This window comes from Terrapene carolina, unplaced genomic scaffold (assembly GCF_002925995.2).
Source record: "Terrapene carolina triunguis isolate 2854851 unplaced genomic scaffold, T_m_triunguis-2.0 Scaffold84, whole genome shotgun sequence".
NCBI classification, from domain to species: Eukaryota; Metazoa; Chordata; order Testudines; family Emydidae; genus Terrapene; species Terrapene triunguis.
This window is the reverse complement of record NW_020664435.1, coordinates 7,520,946-7,537,948: the sequence shown is the minus strand read 5'-3', so window position 1 is coordinate 7,537,948 and position 17,003 is coordinate 7,520,946. Positions and strand designations below refer to the sequence as shown.

Below are 17,003 nucleotides of genomic sequence, written 5' to 3'. Positions count from 1 at the left end.
GTCAATTTGATATTCATTGCTACATTAATCATGATGAAATTCTGCTATTCTTATGGACTGAACAGGTAATTTTACAGGAATTTCACTCAAGAGAATTCTCTGTACACAAACCAATAATTGGATGTATATTAACTATGCAAGTGGGTAATAAAGCAGTTTTAAAACAATTATGAGAATCAGATTTTCAGATTTGACATGTTGTTAAAAGTTCTGAAAGTTATCTCTATGTACTTTAGTAAATGGAATATTGCTATTATAGGACTCTTGAAAATGCGAGTCTGGTCAGAAAAGTGACTATTAAATACTGTTTTATCGTGTTTGTTCTTATTCCCATATATCTCATTCCCAAATATCACATTTACTCAATTTGTAATTCAAAGCAATCCTTTTCTAATTGCTATCAATGCATACTCAGCCTAGTATTTGGAAATCAAGCTGCATTCTTTCTGTTCTGAGTATCTCTATTTGTTATCCACAAAAGTATTCTGAAACCAGAACCTGGCTAACAACGTAGTGACTATGTCTGAGGTAGGAGAAACTAAAATAGAGTTTTCTCTTGTCTACCTTTTCTAGCTCTATAGTTCTCACCATAGTTCAAACTTGATTTTGTCAGTAACTACAGCACATTAGACCAAAAAGACACACAAAGAGCAGGTACAATGACAAGGCATCATTTGTATGATACATGCTATTCAGAAAATGTTAGACACAATTATTTAATAATTGAAATATTAAAACACAAATATTTCAGCTTTTATATTCTGAACATGTTTACACCTTGTAAGTTTCAATACTTGTTTAAATCTAAAGGAAAAGATGGGTTTGTTATGACCTCTAACTGTATGCACTTATTTGCAGCTATATGAAAATAAACACTTTCTAGGGACATTCTGAAGATTTTTGAGGCCCCACCATACAGGAAATTGTAGGGAACAATGTGTTGTAATGCAGTTTTCCACAATTCCTTGAATAATCTCAAAAAATACTACCTCTTAAATTAATTTCACTTTCCAGTGGTCTCCCTGTATGGCTAGTACTGTATATTCATGCTAATTACAGGGTCAAAAATTGGCAAGACTACACAAATATGCAGACCCACATACATATTTTTATATTTTGTTATTCATATTTCATGAAAAAGCCACTGCAACCCTGGCAACCCCACATGACATGAAAAAAATCAGTTACATAACTTAGTAGTTGATTTAAGGACTGGAACTGAGATTCATAAGCTAGACCCTTGAACCTTTTCAGAGTAAATTTCTATGTCTTTTTCACCAACTTTATTTTTGACACAAAAGTCCATCTACCATGTTACTCTACCATATACTACTCGGCTCCGGTTTAGTTATGAAGTGCATTTAAAAATAAACAAGAAGGAAAAAGGTGGGCTACAGAGCCACCACAGTTGGAGAGACCAGTGCATCCTGAGATGTTCTGAGAGAACACTTTTCAGTACCTCTGCATTACCAAGGAATTTTCAAAGAAGTCTTTACATTAAAAAAAAAGATCAAAGATCTTTTTCTCTTTGTGTTTCTAAAGCATCCCAAGGACTTTTAGACTTGAATATTAACGTTTGTAGCCTTGCAAGCTTGTATATGTGCAATGTTGCTATAACAGCTGTGTGAGCAGAGCTTGTAATTCTTTGAAATTTGTCTGTGCAGTTTCGGATTTCATAACTCAGCATCAAATGGTCTTTTCTTGTCTCATTCTGATGTCCATGGTGGTTGCAGTTTATTTAGTGTTGTAAGGTTCCTCTTTACTCAACTAAGGCTCCTGAGATACCAGTGGTTCTCTCCTAATAGCTGTTGCATTCAGCTTTTTTCAACACTTCTTAGAATTCAGCATTAATTCAGCAATCTCAAAGGAAATTAAAAAGAAAACAAAATTGGAGAGGTGTATTCCCAGCTGAACTATATTAGTGAACAGGTTAGAGACTGGAAGCTAGAAGCAGTAACAGTGTGGAGGGCAGGCCACTGAGAATAGCTCAAGATGGAAGGTGAACCTATTCCCAAATTCTCCATAAAATAAAGCCTAACACACACAGAGTGTGATATAGCTGATTGGAAATATTGGGCCAAATACATCCTTACATAGTACAACTCCATTAACTTTAGTGAAGTTAGACCATGGATAAATTTGGACCACTGTGTGTAGAAAGACATGAAAGGGGGAAAATTGCTTGAAAAAATTGCATCTCAAAATCTCATTTCCAAAATAAAAACTTTTGAAAAAAGGATTTGTTATAACTAATATCACAACAGGAAGCTTTCCATATGAGATAATGTACCATTTTCAAATTATTTCTATGCACGGTTCTTTGGTTGTTGAGATTACTCATACACAAAGATGTGCCAGGGTGCAGCAACTTGCATGATCAGGAGTTTACCATCTATAGTTAGCAGTTAACGGATAAGGCCAGACTGTGATACCCTCACTTATATTCAGTAGCATTTTACACTATGAGCAGTGCCCCTGAAGTCAACGGGACTGTTGTGGAGTAAGCTATTACTCAGCATGGGCAAAGGCATCACATTCTGGCCCACAATGAGAGTCTGGTTTTGAAAACAACAAAAACCCGGAGCAATGTGCAAAAAGAACCATTATGATTCCATGACTGTGTGTGTGTTTGGTACCCAACTGGCCGTTTGCATGCCTAAATACCAAACTTGCATTCATCAATCCCAGCACAGTAACTGTATGTAAAAATCAGCTGAGGAGTTGCACCCTGATTTGTGTGTATTGCTCCTGGGCTCTGACTGATTTGTGTGTATTGCTCCTGGGCTCTGACTGTTTGAAAATTTGCCTCGTTTGAACGTTCAGTTAGAAAGAAAGTAGAATTTTGCTCTTGCCGCTGGGCCAAATCTTGCAATGTTTACTGAGGCAAAACTCCTTTTAACACTTCAGTGGAGGTTTTGTCCAAGCACAAGCTAATTCAAGGGTGCAGAACATATTCTAGTGAGCAGCCATTACAGATGGGCTCTTGCTGTGTTGGGGAAAATATTTAATTTATGGATTAGTTAATTTAGTAATCATCTTTTAAAGTCCCTGATTGATAGGACTATCTTCTCATATGAACTTGTTGGCATTTCTCATACTTTCAAATTTCTACAAAGGGAAAGGACCTACCACAGAGGGATCACTCATTTTGTCTTCTTTTCCCACGTTATTATGGTGTGGCCTTTTTCAATATTTCATTATGGTCTAGCTTGTTAAAATGTGGCTTCGTTTCACCATTACAGAACAATATTATTTATCTTATACCCTTTTCTTCAACACATTGTGCCTTAATTTGTCAGCAGCATTTCCTCCAATAAAGAGAACATTGTGAACTTCCTACATTTATGTGAATTCTTATTCTGGGTTATGCCGAACAAATACCCCTCGATAAGGGAGGATAGCAAGGTTAGTTTTGTGCCAAGTTCCCCTGTTATAAGAAAAGAACCAGCATGCCCGTCCAGGTACTGTTAAAATGGCCATACTCTGGGCAGAAAGCATGAAGGCATCTTGGGATGAACCATGAATAAAAAAAGCGGCCCTATTTCAAAGCAAACAGAGCCTAATAAGAGGGCCTAAAGCAGGTGTCCCAAACTTTTCAGGGTCACACCCTCCCTTACCCCTGTCCTCTCTCCACTCCCCGGAGCCAGGGCTGCAACTGGGGGCAGGTCTGGGGCCGGGACTGGGAATGGAGCACCAACCAGGGGCCGAGGCTGAGGGCAGGGCTGGGTGTGGAGCCGCAGCTGGGCTGCGGTCAGGGGCTGCGTCTGGGGGCGGGGCCAGAGCAAAGCCGGGAACGGAGCGGGTCTGAGTGGTGCTCCCTCCCCGACTCCTGTGGGGACTGGCCTGGGCCTCTGCACCCCCCTGAATGTTCCTCCACACCCCCCTAGGGGGTTGCGTCCCCCAGTTTGGGGATCTGTGGCCTAGAGCTTTTTTTATGTGTATAGGCGGAGGATTCATCTAGTCACTGCAGAGATGTTATAACGGCATATACTGATAATGAGTAATTAATGCCACCTGAGCAGTCAACAGTTCAAAGGATTTTCTCAGATTCCTATCCAGACTCTCTCCAAGGGTAAAATTTCCCTAAGTAGGAAACAAAGTCTCAGCTAGGGAAGAGTCCATCAAATAAAAAAGTTGCCTTCTCTATTGGAAGTCTATACAAGTCCAGCCTAAATGTATGTGCAATGAGAATTTGATGTCAGTGGGATGTAAGGGTAGGGCTATTGTCCACTCTTTTTTTTTTTATGCAATCAACAATCACTCTTCCCAATTATAGTTAGTGGGCCAGAAGGGTCAAAACAAAATCTTTGCCTGGTGTTTCCACAGATAGGGTGAATCTTCCATTATAATACGCTTGGCAGAATATAGTTTCGTCTTTGCACCTTCTTCCTAAGCTGCTCGAACTGGACTTGCAACAGAGGCGCAGACAAACCTTCTCACAGGGAGACTGTCACTGCCTAGGCCATCCTCCTCACACTCACCTACTTAGGATGGGGTGTGGTCTGGGGACCACATTTTGGGAGGGAGTTAGCAGGGTTGTTAATAAACAGCCCACATGAGATACAGCCTGGCCTATAGGAGTGTCTCGAATTGTATTCCCAGCTTTGTGGTGCCCTGAGTGAGTCACTTCACATCTCTCTTCAGATTCCTCTGTAAAATGGGGATACTACTATTCACATACGTATCTAAGAGGGGAATAGTGAGAATAAACTGGATGGAGCCGGAGTGTGCTTTCTCCATGGACAGCTCTGCAAGAAGGGGTGGCTGCAAGGAGCTGTCCTTCCCTTTTGACCTCATGCAGGGACCAGGCACTACCACAGTCCCTATTCTTTTGCCCTCTATTGAAGGGGAGGAGTATTCCTTTGAAATAAGGAGCAGCTTCAAGATCTGTGTAGCCTGGGGAATCTGCAGAGCTTTCTTGGTGCTTTTTCCTGAACACAGCCCAAAGTAAACGGCATTACAAATATTTGCAAACAGGATCTGTGACTAAAGGTGAAGGTGGAAAAAACAAGGAAAGAGGGTAAACAGAAAAAATAAATATAAATCTAGGCGCTATACACAGAGTGTTATTTGAACCTCAATATACACAGGGCTATCAAAGCCCCAGTGACTACAGCCATCATTCACTTGTTTATTAACTTAAATAAACCTACTCACATTTTTTCCGTTTCTCTATTTCAATGTACTAATGGGTACTAATGGGTGTGCTAGTGGAGAAGAGGGCACAGCAATCTTCCACATTCTCCTTCCTCCCCCTTGGTGCATCTGGGCAGTAGGGAACCATAATATGGCTGCTACCAGTAAATGGGAGGGGCAGGGCTGCCATCAGCGCTTACTGACCCCAAGAGGTATTTCTGGGGGTGGGCTGAGGGGGTGTGTCTATAGTCCTGATTCTGTGCACTGACAAGCAGGATGGTTTGAACAGCAGCTGCTGTTCAATGCACTCCTCACAGTGACCCTTAAAGCACTGAGCCAGATCCTACACCAGCTAAAGATCTAGCCCATTACACCATATACAGGCATTTTATGATGATAATGATTATTATTATTGAACATCTATACTGTGGTAGCACCAGATGTTAACCAAATTGTGCTAGGAGCTTACTCCATCGATACCACATTAGTGGTACAAGTATTTTCTTCCCTCCTTTGCTCCCTCAGCACAAGGCCATAACTGAGCGGCGAGTAAATAGGTAGAACAGTAACGCGCTGAGAGGTCGTTGTTTATACTAATCCCTCAGTTACAACACAAATTGGTAAAAAGAGGTCAGTAAGATGCAGACTGATGTATATATATACACCCAATACTGAATTGCTATTTTTACTGTTACACAGCAATCTGCTGTCATTGAAAAAAATTATTTTAAACCTAAAAGGAGTTCAAAATCTACCACAATTTCTGCTTGGACATGATCAATGTAGTCGCAGCAGACTAAATACATTAGTCTCTCACTTGCATCTAACTGACTTCCTTGGAAAACAAATGACTCAAAGCAGTGAATCTTTTACACAGCCTTGCCTCCTCTGATTTGCACATTTTATTATAAACTGGGCAGCAAGGGCTATGGTGTTTTTTAAAAAAACCACTAAAATATACAAGCATCTAAGGGCACAAAAGTGGGCTGGTATCAGAGAGATCAGCTAAGGCAAATGTAATCAGGATTATGACTAAGGGTTCACGGTAGGTTGATCAAGTAGGCTAGATTTGCACGGGCCCAATCCAGTATATCTGGATGATTTTTAAACAAGAAAGGCACAACTAAAGAACAAGGAAAATGAAAAAACAAAACAAATAAGCAAAACTAAACTAAAACCCAACTCATCTTATGTACTAATGTCTTGGGGCTGAAGGCTTTAATGTGTGTTATGCTCTAATTTGCTATGTATGATAAAACTGTCTGTTCCAAGCAAGGTTGAAGTTTCTTTTCTTCCTGTGAGTTGCATGTCAGAGAACATTTTTTCTCTTCCACACGGCATCACGGTAATGTTTCCTTCCCCAAGAAATATGAAGAAATTTCCTACTTGGAGTTTCCTACTTGGAGTTCCTACTATCTGTTGTGTTTAATGTTTGCAAGGGGCAGAACTAGTACAGAAAGACCTGCTTGTTATGTATAAACACCAGCTCTGTCGCTTCATTGGCCAGAGGTACATATGGTTCTCCACATAACAAATGCAAGCAGATGTGTGTATATGTGAATTATAGCCTAAATTTCATACATATAAAAATGTCAAATTCAATACTGACAAAAATCTCTGATCTAGTGCTGGAATGACTATAGCCTGGTGCCACCGCCACGGGCTGTCTGGTATTTCAATAGAGAAGAATAAGAGCACGCCTACGCTGCAAAAAACCAACCAACCAAACAAAAAACATGGCAGTGAGTGTCAGAGCCCGGGTCAACTGACTCGGGTTTGTGGGGCTCCAACCATGTGGCTAAAAATAGCAGTGTAGGCATTCCTGCTTGGGCTGGAGCCTGGGCTCTGAAATCTGGTGGGTGGGGAGGGTCTAGCTAGATTTTGCAACTTTAACAACACTCTTTTAGCAGTTTTTGGGAGTGGATTTTCTTCAGGTTTAAAAAAAGAAAACTGAAAAAACAAAGAAATTCCATTGTGTGTAATGGTAATGAGCCCCCTAGTCCATGTGGGTTGAAAGCAGGGTCTGAACTCAGGACCATCAGATCCATGCCACAGTCCTCTATGACTTGAGTTGAAGGAGTAACTCTACTATCTGACAGCACCAGTATAATGTGTAAGTAGAGACCAAGTATGGGAAATTCTGGCTTGAATAAGTGAAGTTTGTCAAAGTTACAAGCAACTGAAAACAGAGTTATAATGAAAACTGTTAGCCTACCTTAACTACAGGGATCACTACTGCTCCACCTATAATATACAACAATTTTTAATACAGAATATAAAACAGAATTTTCACTGCTTATGTTTAATCTTATAGTGAACACAATGAAAGATAATGTCCTTGAGAAATAATAGAATCCTTTACAAAGATCAGTGGCACAATGTTTCATAATTCACATCATACTCAACCTCAACGGCCCTTTTTTGTGGCTTACACTTAAAGGTAATTACATGACAGGAAAAACAGATTTCATTTTTGGAAGCAATGACTGTTGCAAATGGTGTTCATATTAATGTGTAACAAAAGCTAAAGATAAAGTCTACAGCTGGCATTGTGACCTATCCAAAAGTACAGCACATACTGTATTACCTTTATACCGGCTTGTTGTTGACAGATACCATAAAGCAACAAGCTCTTCCGTACGAACCCGGGAAGTTGCTTTTTTGACGGACTATATCAGTGCCAGCTACCATTTGCAGTGCAGATACACTGGGGATTAAGTTAGCTATGTATATCTCCTTAGGAACTTGGGCAGGATTACGCTCAAGTAAACAGAAGTTCCTAATTACTTACAGGGAAAAATGAATCAGAGGAAAATAATATCTAGAGGGATATGGTATCCCATTTGCAAGTTAACCAGCAGCAACTGCCTCATGTACTGAAGCACAGGGTCTGATGCTCTCACTACTTGATGAATATGGGTGAAATCCTGGCCCCACTGAAGTCAATTGGAGTTCTTCTGCAATTGACCCAGGGCCCAGGATTTCACCCTAGATTTCAATGACTGAATATGTAGTCTTGTGACAGCTAATGAAAGAAAAAAATAGTAAAGGGAATATAAATGAAAAAATAGAGGTAAATGGGAAGGAGTGGCAAACTGTGATGATAAGCAATAAAACTGGAGAGTTGCCATAAAACAATCCAGGCACATAAAAGGTTAGTTTTAATGGATTCTTTCAGATTTCCATGAGGTAGATGAAATCCACATGAGGAGGAAGTTTAAAAAAAAAGTAAACTAACCACACATCATATTAACACATTATTATTATATGTATTATTTATACTATGGCCAAAGGTATACTAGGTGCCTCTTTTAATTCTTGGTGACAGGCTGAAGGACCTTTAGCAAAGTAAAAGGAGGAGGCAAAAGCATCATTTGCAGAAAACTACATCTGAACTTGATCAGCTGTGGTCTTAGAAATTTGTATGATACTTTACTGCAGCTGTGAGGGAAATGAAGTCATCCTTCTCCTTCTACGCCCCGGCTTTCTGGCCATGAGTCATTCAATTAATTCAGATTGCCTTTGTCCAGTCTCAAACTGGAATAGCACTCACTTCAAGGAGCTGGCTTCTTTTCTAAAGCTTCTGAATTATTATTATACAATCTCTCTGATTCCACGAGTCAGCGTGGAAGTCAGGAATAATCAAATATGAAAGTAAAGAATATCTCACTTCGGCAAAATTTGGTCAAGACACTGGGGTTTACACTACTACTGTTTTGAAAAATGTCATAGGATCTTTGATGACCACAAAAAGTCAGGAGTTCAGTATGAGATCTCATCTGAAAGTAAACATTGCCAGCAGTACAACACCGAGTAACAGCGTGCGGTTCCCTGGTTCATTACTGGCTGAAAGGGAAGCATGCTACCTACTGAAATGCTAATATCACTTCCTATAGTTGTAGGTTTTCCTTGAGGTCCTCCACTGAGGTTATACTGATTTTAGTGCTGCTACACACTGGTAGGGGTACCACAGTGCAGTGGGAAAACCTTAGCCTCCAGTTTTTAAGGTATATCATTTCAATTCAGTGGTTAGAATACCAGATGAACACAGATAACAAAATGATTAATGAACATTGCATACATTAATTATGTCCACTTTGAAGACACCTTTGTTCTTATAATTAGACTCTCGGACCAACACTTTCAATTCTGGAAGCCTACAGTTAGGTTTCTGTAGCCATATTTAGGCACCTAATAAGAGGCCTTACTTTATTTAGGATCTTAAATATGGTCTCAGTTTTTTGCTTTTGGCACACAGGTTTGAAAATTCTAGGCTACAATATTTATGTGTGTGCATGGGTGTTTGTATATAGAGAGAAAAATGCTGCCATTAAAAATAAACAAAACAAACAGATGCCAAACCATCAATTATTTTACCAAAGCAAACAGTATGTGGGCGCTACATGGAACAGTAGTTGGTACATAACATCAACGACTTAAGAGGAATGGGCCATTTACATGGTGGCAAGCAGTGAACTATTTAGTAGTTTAAGAAAGCAAAGCTATAGAAGCATGTGAAAAAATCATGAATAGCTTTAAAAAGGCCAACAACAATTTTGCCAGTTGTAATTTTGGGTGGAGGAATTATATGTTATTACTTTGTTAGAGGCATGCTAGGGTTACAAATTATATATACAGTGTGCACATATATAGTGTATATTCTATGCTATCCATCTCCCTTGACTATCACTCTAATCCAAATGTTCTGCAGCAGGAAGAGAAATATTCATCCAGAGTTTTAACCTCCATCCCCATTCAAGCCAGGGATGGGGAAACAATCATAGTCATAGAAAGTGAGAAGCATTTAAACAGAATGAAAAACTTGATGCTGAAAGGCGTCACCACAAAAGCCTGCAGATCCAACCTATAGGGATGTGAAAAAGTGTGGAAAGATTTCTACATGACTGCTAATACACTTTTACTATGAAAGTTTCCTTGGGAACAAGTAGAGAATGGCTTTTTGAGCATCTGGAAAGGACATGAAGCTCTGATTAGCCAGTCATTCACACAGGGAAGGTGCCTGTCTTCTCTTCAGAGGTCTGAAGCTGTTTCTGTTGCTATCATGATCTTATGAAAATGTATGGAGTTGCGGCCTGATTTCAAAGGAGGAAATTTGTAAGTGTTGAATCTCAGCTTTAAATCTGTGGAACAGACAGATTATGTGGCCAAGGTCCACTGAGGCCTTACAGATGCCAAAGTCTGGAGCCATGTGTACACAGCTAAGCTTTTTGTTCTTCAAGTGCTAATTTAAGATAACCTGGTTTAAGCCATTTTAGTTCTAAATTTAAAAAAAAAAAAAACCCGAGTACCTTGAATGAAGCCTATGGAAAAGCTTTTGCTCAGGAATTTGATTTTGAGCTGTGATCATGCATGGCAAGGATGCCCAACTTCCGGCCCATGGGCCGTTCACAGCCCACCAGAGCATTTAATAAAGCCTGTGGCCTGCTTCAACATGATATACTAATGGCCAATTCATTAGCATTTTGTCATCATGTTTACACCATTTTAATTTACACATGGAAATATGTAGAATCTGTTTGGCCCACACAAAGTTGTGCGGTCTCCTGTGTACTAAGGTTGTGCACCACTGATGGAGGGTATGTCTACACAGCAATTAAACAGCCATGTTTGGCTGGTGTCAGCTGAGTTGCGCTCACTGGGCTCGAATTCTACTCATTAGCGTGAGTCAGCTGACACCACCCGTAAAGGGCAACTGCTAAAACTAACAAGCCATGGCAAAGGTTTAAGGAACTGATGAAAGAAAATATAGATAATACTGAGAATGCTTGTCCAAATAGGCCAACAACAAACATCTTTGGCAAGAATGTGTGATCGGGATGTGAAGAGAGGCTTCTTTTACACCTACAACTCTAAGAAGTTCCATTTAGAATTTTTAAAGGCCTTGTGAATGTGTTCACATTCTGCAAAGCCAGAAGCAGCCCATAGCATCCTCTCTTTATCAACACAGTAAAATAATAATAATTCCAAGACAAAAACGAGCTAGAATTAAGCGGGTACATAAATAGCCATTAATTTACGACATTAATACAATTACCATTAGAATGCCCTACAGTAGTTAAAAAAAATCCTAACTATTTGAGAATGAGGACAATTGTAGCTGAAGCTCAACAATGAACCTTAACTTTGTTGCCGATTCCCTGCCCATTATATATTTACATGTCTACCAGCATTTCTACAGTGACTATCACTAATACACCTCTACCCCGATATAACGCTGTCCTCGGGAGCCAAAAAATCTTACCGCATTATAGGTGAAACCGCGTTATATTGAACTTGCTTTGATCCGCTGGAGCATGCAGCCCCACCCACCCGGAGCGCTGCTTTACTGCGTTATATCCGAATTTGTGTTATATCGGGTCACGTTATATCAGGGTAGAGGTGTATTATTAGCCAACTACCAGGGGTGAGATTGTATTATAATGGTACATTTTTTCAGTTATTGACTGCAAGTAAAAACATTACATTCTGAAGCTCTGTCAACTCTTTTCTCCCCATGATAAATAAATGTTCATTGTTTTGGTGAATGAGGTCTATAGAGTGAATCGGATATGATTGGATATGTTCTCTGTACCTGAAGGGTGGATTCTTTAACTCACGTGTGGAGGATAAGTATGAAAGGAAGATCTAGTGGGGTTTCCAGCCAGTACAGGGAGATGCATGGTTTAGATTGTTTTTGCTAGCTCCTAGTGAAATAGGAGATAGGGGAAGGTGTTATTTTAAATATTATCTGGAGATTAAGATGGAGCTCTCTTGACCATAGAATATCAGGGTTGGAAGGGCCCTCAGGAGGTCATCTAGTCCAACCCCCTGCTCAAAGCAGGACCATTTCCCAACTAAATCATCCCAGCCAGGGCTTTGTCAAGCCTGTCAAGCTTACTAAAAACCTCTAAGGAAGGATATTCCACCACCTCCCTAGGTAACCCATTCCAGTGCTTCACCACCCTCCTAGTGAAAATGTTTTTCCTAATATCCAACCTAAATCTCCCGCACTGCAACTTGAGACCATTATTCCTTGTTCTGTCATCTGCTACCACTGAGAACAGTCTAGATCCATCCTCTTTGGAACCCCCTTTCAGGTAGTTGAAAGCAGCTATCAAATCCCCCCTCATTCTTCTCTTCTGCAGACTAAACAATCCCAGTTCCCTCAGCCTTTCCTCATAAGTCATGTGCTCCAGCCCCCTAATCATTTTTGTTGCCCAGTATGAAGTTGGAATTGGGTAGGATCAAAACCTTAGTATATATATGGAGGATAAGTGAGATTCTGGTGTCTCTGGCCTGTAGTAGAAGTAAATGATGGTCTGTGGTTGGGTCTATGAAAAATTTGTGGTGGGTGGATAGTACTTTTGAGGTCCTTTTAAAATGGCTCTGTATTGGTTTCTGGTCTACTGGCTTAGGCTGGGAAAGAACACAGGGAAATAGATTGATTTAGTTTGTTTTTTTAGCCGTTTCAAAATTGTTTTTCATTTGAAATTAACAAACAACAATAATGTACTGCAATCATTTCAATTTATGGGGGCAGAATGACAGATGTAACAGAGTGACAATGGCACAGCTGCAAATGGAATCCAGGACTCCTTACTCATAGTTCCATGCTCTAACCACAAGGCAATGTTTCAGGAAAACAAAGTTCCAAAAGAAAACAGCCTTTGTGCCAAATGAAACTGACCAATCTAATTGTGGAGGAAGTGTCAGGCTGAACTATCCAACATTTTTGAAAATAAGAAAAGATTTTAGAAACTGACCCAAACATACTGATTTGCTTATTGAGAGAAGAAGAGAGCACCAAGATTCTAAAATAATGAACCATGCTTGAGAAAATGGCTAGCAGTCTTTACAGAGTTAAAAAAAAACCAAAAAAAAAGTAGAGGCATTTGCTTCCTCCATTCATTATTAAAATTGACCTAAATGTGATTTTATTTTTTTGAAGACGAAAGTGCCTTTTGTCTGGAAAAGGGAATGGTTGTTTACATGAGTTATGACAGCAATATTAAATAAAGCATTCAAATTGGGCACCTGCACAGGTGTACAGAGATAAGCCCTTCTTGTTTTGTGAACATGGAAGTGTTTTAGTAGAAACTTGTTTTCTATAAAGCAAAAACAATCCCAACGCAGTGCTAAGAAATAGTATCTTTAAAGGTAAAAACACTGGATTTAAAAAAAAAGCATCAGTTACACAAAAAGAATAAAAATTAACAATAAGCTACCATGTCGACCTGGTGCCACCTATTAAATATGTTATTTTTAACTGCACATTAGAAAATACACCTTCCCAAGTAAAAGGGCCTTTGTGGAGTGATTCACAGCTTCATGCAAAATCAGCCCACATTATAAATCTTGCTAACCTTTTGAAAATCCCCAATAGCTTACTACAAAGCTGCTGAATCCTGGACTAACCAAACCTTACATTAAAGTTTTTACTGTCCTTCTAAAAAGTCCATTAGTTAAAGGAAGTAATACTTCTCAGTTAGTGGGCTTTTTGTCATGGTCTGCTGGACAAGAACAGGGAGACAACTTGCTGTGCTACACAGTGATGTAGGTTAAATTAAGTTATCCTAAGAAGATCATTGAGGGAATTTATGAGAAATCACTTCTCAACTGATACTCGACAATCAATTGTTTTCCATCTGAATTATTGCAGAGTGCTATAGGTTAATGAGCATTACAGAGAAACAGACTACACAGAAAAGGTGACTGTTTTATCTGAACCTATTACTTTTCCCAGTTCTTTGAAATTACATAAACTAGTCTTGCAGCTACTCATTTGCAGAAAGATTTGTTTTCATAAAAGCTGATTATTTTCCTTCTCCAAATGAGTGACCTATTACAAGAAATATTGCATATTAAGGTCTGCTTTCTGAAAATATGCATTTATGACATTTAAATTCTATTTCCCAACATCAGCACTTAATTATATTATAATTCCTATCTTGATTCAACTTAATGGTCATTCTCAAACAGAACTGTATTAATATCTGGGCGTTGAAGCCCAATTTCTGGATAAATTGTGAAAAGATATACACTCAGGGTGAAATCCTGGCCCCACTGAAGTTAATGGCAAAAAATCCTGATGACTTCAACAGGACTTAGTATTTTACTTCAGTATATTGTAAAGCAGAAATTAATGTGAATTTACTGTACACTGCAGCTGTTACTTACTTGCTCACACTTTGGCCCAGACTTGATTCCTCAGTTCCCACTATAAGTGAAGTCAATGTGAGTTTTGCCTGAGGAAGGACTGCAAGACTGGTGTCTCAAGACTTGACCCTGCCTGAACCAATTGTGTCAATGGATATTTCACCACTGACTTCAATGGAAGCAGAATCAGACCATCAGTGAATATGTTACTGCTACTCAGGGGTGATGCTTCAAGCATCAGCTCTGCTAGAATATTTGAACAAAGGAAAGTTTTGTTATAGAGTGTGCTTCACATTCTTGCTTATTTATTGGAAACAACATCATCTCAAAGAGAGAGTACCAGTTCCAAGCCTATATTCTATTCTACATCTGTATTACAGTAGATAAAGTTATAGTTCTAGCTGAAAAGGCAGTTTCTGTATAAGCCCTTGTTTCCAAGGTACTTATATCTTTCTGCAAATATTACTCTTTGAGTTGACATTTCTCACTGCAGTTATGACATTTTTGAGAGGGGTTGGAGTGGGTAAATACTCACTTGGGCATTTTCTAGCTATCTGTGCATAAATAAAATAACCCTTTAAGACATTTCTGGTGCAATTCAAACATGGCTTCTTTAAAAACATCTAATTTGCTATGTAGTTAATCAGAACTGAGAATAAGTGCCTTTAACATGTTTAAAAGAATTTGCTTTTGAAATAGCAAAGTTATAATTATACATGCATGTATATTTATACTGTCCATGCATCATACATCATTTGTCATCATTTATTTAAGTATGTGCTATGATGCTGAAGGCAGCTATTTGAAGGTACCAGCATGCATGTATGTGAAACCACACTCAACTCTGAATCCTACCTGCAGTGTGTGAAACTACCCCTCTTCTTGAATTTCCCCTTTATTTGAATGTGTGATCATTATAATCTGTACTAAAAATGTATGTCTCTAAATGAGTGCATCACATAGACTGCAAAATTTGAGATTCACAACTGATAATGGTAGTAAAGATGTATAGACCAACACGATGCATGCCAGACCTGCCCCCTTCCCACAGCCAGAAATTACAAAATTTCATGCACTCTGTAGGACTACTTAGATTCCTGTGGCTATGTTCCAGGGCAAATTAAATTTATTATGAGTCTGCATTCTAATAAATGCACATTCACATTTGTGTAAGAATTTATTTTTTATTTTATTTTCACTTGGCTCTCACATAAAAACACTGCACTATAGTGCCATTTTCAATTTCGTATTTTGTACATTTACATACAAAGGAGTCCCACTTTCTGAAAAATCAGGCCCCATAAAGTGTGTCACCAAGCCAACTGCCTCCTGTCCTGAACATCCTCTCGTGGCCTGAGGTCAATCTCCAGACAGCCTGCCTCAGTTTCTCCCGTTCACTTATTAAATACACTCAGGCTTTATGTCCAATAATGCCCCTTCTCCTGGGGTCTAATTTATTGACATAGGACATAAAACAAAACTCAGTCCTGGAGCTTCTCTTTTCCCCCGGAGTCTGCTCTGTGCAGCATTTCCCTGCCATGGCAGGCCACTCTCAGCCGTACCTGGCTGGAGATTTTTTTTACTCCCATGGAGTCTGTTTTCCCTGCCCCTTAGCCTTCTTCAGCCCTCTGGTTCTGGCTTCCAGACCCAAACCTTCCCCGGTCAAGGGTCTCCTGCAAGGGCCTCCTGCTCAGGGCAGCTCTTCTGCACTCTCTGCCATACCTTTCTTTGACTGTTTCTCCCTGAGCATCCTCCTCTTTCTGCAGCTTCCTGCTGCTCTTATAGTGGAATCATCTGATCCCTGCTCAGATGTGACACCTGAGTAACTAGGGTTGACTGCCTCAGGCCTTTAGACCTTAAAGGGGCAAGCCACCTAAATTGGGCATCCAAAGATTGAGGCACACAAAATCATTTTGGAAAATTTGGCATCTCTCTTTATCTTTATGTCTAGCTAGAGATACAGCTAGAGAGTCAGACAGATATACACAGCACACACACACACAACATTCACTTCAAAATAATCACACGACTACAATGTTAAAGTTGAGATTTTAAATGCACCAGAATAAAATAATTCAAAAATAATGACTTGCACAGTAACTGTGACTTGGTTATTACACAGAGTGCCAAATCCTGTAATCCTTTCTCAGGCAAATCTCCCACTGATTTCAGTAAGGACTGGAATGTTTGACCAATATCTACTAAGTAATCAACAGTAATAAAAAATGCAGCATACATGCAAGGGGGCGATATATAAAAAAGCAAGTAGATATACATTCAGTATAATACAAGATATAATTCGAGGTAATCTAACACATTTTGGGCAAGATTTTGCTCTCAGTCACATGGGTGTAAATGAATGGTAGCTCCAAGAACTTTGGAGAGCAGAATCTAGACCTTTATTTTAATTTATTAAGGATGACCTCCCATCTGGCTTTAGACCTTTCTCTAGCAATGCTGTAGCCAAAGATTTGAAAAGTTTTATATTCTAAGCATGCTCCTTTCTCCACTCTCAATCATGCAGGAGGATTACAAGCTCTCTTAATAAGAAATGAAAAATTAAAATGGATTGGGATGAAAAACACTTTAAAGCAGCAGCTGCACTGACACGTTTATTTTAAAATCAGTTTCTTTCACCCAGCCATTTTTGCTTTACACATGTCTGTGGTGCTTACTCCTATTTATAAATGCTAAAGAGCAGGTTATACCAG

General features: G+C 39.4%; 1 protein-coding gene across 1 annotated transcript in view; it reads right to left on the bottom strand.

The window, feature by feature from the left end:
- The window catches only part of THRB (thyroid hormone receptor beta), a 271,485-nt gene that overhangs the window by 49,513 nt on the left and 204,969 nt on the right, over positions 1-17,003 (bottom strand). The gene's annotated exons all lie outside the window — the stretch shown is intronic.